Genomic DNA, 5,753 nt, shown 5'->3' with positions numbered 1-5,753 from the left:
GTTTAACAGCAGAGGTCTCACTCCGAATTAGTCGAGCGGCGTTGTCTTTTCATCGGCTGCGTAAGGCTGTATGGAAGCTACCTGGTCTGTCGCTCCGCACGAAGCTTCGGGTCTTCTCGGCCACGGTCATTTAAAAACATTTAGGCTGGCCTGCCTACGATCCATCCTAGGCTTAACCAGGCTGGATTGTGTGAGGAGCTCACAAATCCTTGAAAGATCTGGAGACTGGCCGGGGGGGGGGGGGGGGGCGAGCGGGCGGCGGGCGGGGACTCTGCGCTATGTGCCCGCCCTCTGCGCTGTGTGCAGCGACGTGCAGCAAGGGAGCACCGATCAGCTCTGCATCGGCATCCAGCCGGCGCTCATGCTCAAGGGGGACATCCTGGTGAGAACCACCACACCCCCACCCCCCGGCACTCCCCCCTCGCCATGCCCCCCAACCCCGCCCCCGGGTGTTCTCCGGGCACTGCGGTTCTCGTTCTTCTATTCACGTGACGCACACCGCACCGCCACACGCACACACGCACAGGCTGTGTGGGAGAGTGCTGTGAGAACTTCACACAGCAGTGGAGAGATCATAGCTGCTGCTGCTGTATGCTGCAACTGCTGCTGCTCATGCTGCTGCTGATGATGATAACAACGATGATGATAACAAGGATGATCATGATAACGATGAGGATGACATTGAGGATGACGACGTAGATGACAATGATGATAAACATGATGATGATGATAGCAACGATGATGATGAGGATGACGATGAGGATAACGACGAAAATTATGACGATGATAATAACGATGATGATGAGGATGACGACGAGGATGATGATGAGGATGACGACGAGGATGATAACGATGATGATGAGGATGACAATTGAGGATGACGACGACGATGATGATGACGACGACGACGATGAGGATGCGGCGTCTGTGTGGCCGTGCGTGTGCAGGTGAAGTGCTACCACAAGCGGTTTGGCAGTGCGGGGCGGGACGAGGTCTTCCGAGTCCAGTTCCACACAGGGGCCGTGCAGGGCCTGCCGCTCTGCTTCGCAAAACACGAACTGGATCACGCAAACACCGGTACGGAGCGGAGCCCCTCCCCCACCCCTCGCCACGGAACCCCACCATGGGGGGGGTGGAGGTACCGGAAGGAGAACCGGCAGAGAATCGATAACGAACCAGTAGGAAACCGATAACAAACCAGTAGGGAATCATCTTCTTGGTTCTTTCGGTAAAGTCACGTAGAATGGAAATAATAAAATAATAAAAATAAAACATCATAAAATAATTCTCACGACGTTTCGGCCACAACGGCTGCTTGCGTTGTGGCCGAAACGTCGTGAGAATTATTTTATGATGTTTAATTTTTATTATTTTATTATTTCCCTTCTACGTGACTTTACCGAAAGAACCAAGAAGATGAATCCCTGCAGTCACGAAAGCTTTAAATCAAAATTCAGTAGGGAATCGATAACAAACCAATAGGGAATCGATGATTAACCAGTAGAGATACGATCTTTCGATTCAAAGCTTTCGTGACTGCAGGGATTCATCTTCTTGGTTCTTTCGGTAAAGTCACTTAGAAGGGAAATAATAAAATAATTTTTTATCATGTTATATATTTTTTATTTTATTAGTTCCCTTCTACGTGAATTTACCGAAAGAACCAAGAAGAGAGATACGATAATTAACCAGCAGAGATACGATCATTAATCTGTAGAGAAACGAAAAAATAAACCAGTAGAGAACCGATAGAGAACCGCGATTGTAGTGCCCGGTGTTGACAGCCCGCCGCCACTACAATCGGCACAACCGTTGCCACCAAACCAAGATTTCCACCACCACCACCAAGCTGGTCATCGTGTGCACGGACACACCGCTCCGTGCGTGCGTGCGTGTAGGGAGTGGTGGCGCAGTGGTTAGCGCGCCGCACTACGACACCGGCGATCCGAGTTCAATTCCCGCTCTTGTCCAACACCAGTCACGGTGAAAAACTGAACCTCAGTCCTGGGCCTCCCCTAGATCGACTCAGCCTTAAATGAATACCTCGTGCGGTAAACATTAGCACTGGGGAGACAAAGGTGGGCGGGCGTGGTGTTGGCCGCCCACCCCCTCGTGTGCCGTGCCGGCCTTCATAGGTGCTCAATAACGGCACTTGCCCCAATAGTCTGTTAAAGGCTACACGGGGGTCTTTGTCTTTGTGTGTGCTTCCTCTGCGGCAGATGAGAGGTTCCCACAGCAAGGAAAGGTGGAGTTCAAGCTGTCCACGAGGCCAGAGTCGTCCAAAGGTGGGTTTGTGGGTGACACACACCACGTACACACACACACCACGTACACACACACACACCACGTACACACACACACACCACGTACACACACACACACCACGTACACACACACACCACCACGTACACACACACACACCACGTACACACACACACAACACGTACACAACACACACACAACACGTACACAACACACACACAACACGTACACGTACACACAACATGTACAAACACACACCACGTACACACAACACCACGTACACAACACACACCACCACGTACACAACACACACCACACACCACGTACACAACACACACACTCCACGTACACACACACACACCACGTACACACACACACACAACACGTACACGTACACACAACATGTACAAACACACTACATACACAACACACACACACGTACACAACTCACACACACCCCACGTACACAGCACACACCACGTACACAACACACACACCACACACACACGCACACACGCACACACCATGTACACAACACACACCCGCGTACACACACAAACTACACACCACATACATACACAACCACAACAGCCACCATTCGCACAAAGTGACGTTGATGTCACCGCGGCGCTCGTGCCAGGCTAGGTGCACTTTAAGGCCACGTGAAATGTCGAACGCCTGCTGGCAGGAGGTCACGGGACAGGTGGTGCCATGGGTCAACTGACTGAGTTGACCGGCCGATGCGCCACCTGTGCTCCCCACTGTGCCAACTCGCTGCGTTTTAGCCGCGCTCGTTGTTGTGAGCGTCGCTCTTCTGCCCTTCGCTGTTGTTGGAGGGCGACTGCCTCCAAATGTAGCCCAGTAGCAGCAGCGTCCTTTACGAGCCTCCTCTGCACACAAAGACAAAGATCCCCCATATAGCCTTAAGACTGTTGGGGCAAGCCCTGTTAGCGAGCACCTATGAAGGCCAGAACGGCACACGGGGGGGGGGGGTGGGTGTCCAGCACCACGCCCGACCACCTTTTCCTCCCAAGTGGCGATGTTTTTACGCACGACACCAGGTACTCATTTGAGGCTGAGTCGACCTAGGGGAGGCCCAGGCCCGGTGCAGATGAGAGTCACTGGGTGTTGGCCGTGAGCGGTAAAATCGAACTCGGGTCACCAGGCTCGTGACCCGAGTTCACCAGGGCAATAACCGCTACACTACCGCTCCCCACACACACGCACGTACACACGCGTACGTGTGTGTGCGTGTGTTGCGTACGTGTGTGCGTGGAGATATCCGGACGCCCTGCGTTGGTCATCTCCAAATCGGTGCCCGCGGGGGTCACGGGGGTCACGGCGGCGCGCTCCCTTGTTTGGTGGAGCCGCGCGGAGAGCGGGCCCACCCTGGGCACTGCCGCCACAAAGACAAAGATCCACTCCCCCCCCCCCGTGTAGTCTCAACAGACTGTTGGGGCAAGTGCTGTTAGCGAGCAGCACCTATGAAGGCCGGCACGGCGCACGAGGGGGGGTGGGTGGCCACACCACGCTCGGCCGTCTTTGTCTCCCCAGTAGCAATGTTTACACACCGCACCAGGTACTAATTTGAGGCTGAGTCGACCTAGAGGAGGCCCAGGACCGGTTCAGATAATCGTCACCGGTGTTGGCCGTGAGCGGGAATCGAACCCGCATCACCGGGTTCGCAGCGCAGCGCACTAACCGCCACACACGTGCACACACACCTATGTACACATGCGCACACGTGCACACACGCACACGTGGACATGTGGAGATGCACGTACGCATGCATATGACACCTACGCACACACACACACACCTACACACACACACCTACACACACACACACCACACACACACACGCACACACCACGTGCGTGCGTGGTGTGACCCCCGCTGGCCCTGGGCGGCTGAATTTCGCTGCCCCCAGTGAATGCGACCCGGTGGGGGGCGGGGGGGGGGGGGGGCGGGGAGGGGGCGACGGCCACCCCCTCGCGGCGTCATCGCCCGCGGCGAGAAGCCCGGAATAGACCCCCACCACCACCACCCTCACCACCACCACCCACCACCACCTCTACCTCTACCCTCACCACCCCCACCCTCACCACCCCCACCCTCACCACTACCATCCACCACATCCTCCACCACCACTCCACCACCACTTCAACCCTCACCACTACCACCCCCACCCTCACCACTACCACCCACCACCACCTCTACCCTCACCACCTCCACCCTCACCACCTCCCCCACCTCCACCACCAACCGCCACGTCACCCGCCAACCCCACCTCCACCACCACCTCCACCACCACCACCTCCCCCACCTCCACCACCGCCACCACCGCCACCACCGCCACCACCTCGCCGCCGTATTGCAGACCCGCCCCGGTAGACCAACTCGACGTTCGCTTTCCCGACGGAGGTCGCAACACGCGGAACGAAACGTCGGACCATCGCTTCGGGCCGCGGGTCCCCCACCCCCCCCCCCCCCGGCCGTCGGGCCCCCGGCGGCCCCCCTGGGGACCCACGAAGGCCACGAAGGCCGCGACGATGCCTCCTCTCGCTCAACACCAGAGCTCGCTCCCAGTCACCGGGCCACGCGCTACCGCCGCCGCCGCCGCCGTAAACCATCGGCCACTCCGACCGCGCTCGTCCTTGTGGCTGGCGCGCTTCCAGACGCGCGGCTCCTGCGGCCGTCTGGAACGCTCCTGCCGTCCGATGTTAGGAAGCCATTGGGAGATTATGCCATTTTAAAATCATCATCATCATCTAGACTGGACAAACTCGCCCCTTCAGAGCTGCTCTTTGCGTTCAGTTTGTTGTCCTTCCCCCGCACCTCCGATTAGCACGGCTGGGTACGCACGGTGCGGAACAAGTTCCACACGCACACACACGCACATACACACATGCACACGCACACACACGCACGCACACGCATGCACACGCACACACACGCACACACACGCACGCACACGCACGCACACACATGCACACACACGCACACACACACGCACGCACACACATGCACGCACGCACACACATGCACGCACACACACGCACGCACACACATGCACGCACACACATGCACACACACGCACGCACACACGCACACACGTACACGCACACACACGCGTCCCTCCGTAAGACAGAAAAGTGTGTGTGTCTGTGTGTATATTATCTCTTTTGAACATGCCATCAGCCACACGACCTTCCTTCTCTGGTCCGGTTTCGACATCCAGTGTCTCATCAGCAGCTCGCTCGTTCACTCGCTTGGTGAATTTTTTTTTTACTTTTACCGCTTGGAGCCCACGGCTTCAGAGAGGTTGTCGCCCGCCGGTAAAGGTCCCTTCTCCCCCCCCCCACTGCCCATCGTTAATCACGTCCGTGGAAGTCGCGGCTGACAGCGAGAGCTAATTTCATCTTCAGCTGACGTGCCGCTTTGCCTCGCGGCCGCTCTCGCTCGCTCCTCCGGCCTGGCGGGACGCTCGA

The 5,753-nt window shown here is 56.9% G+C and overlaps 1 long non-coding RNA gene across 1 annotated transcript; it reads left to right on the top strand.

The window, feature by feature from the left end:
• The first annotated feature begins 279 nt into the window (after positions 1-279).
• LOC133339280 (uncharacterized) lies at positions 280-2,285 on the top strand. Its single transcript, XR_009754695.1, has 3 exons — positions 280-382; positions 948-1,077; positions 2,220-2,285. It is a non-coding gene; the product is annotated as an uncharacterized LOC133339280 (long non-coding RNA).
• The last annotated feature ends 3,468 nt before the right edge of the window (positions 2,286-5,753 follow it).

The sequence above is a fragment of the Lethenteron reissneri genome, unplaced genomic scaffold (assembly GCF_015708825.2).
Source record: "Lethenteron reissneri isolate LAM-NWPU_2019-01 unplaced genomic scaffold, ASM1570882v1 scaffold_1743, whole genome shotgun sequence".
Classification (NCBI taxonomy): domain Eukaryota; kingdom Metazoa; phylum Chordata; class Hyperoartia; order Petromyzontiformes; family Petromyzontidae; genus Lethenteron; species Lethenteron reissneri.
The sequence above is the reverse complement of the archived record's forward strand: the minus strand, read 5'-3'. Positions and strand labels throughout refer to the sequence as shown.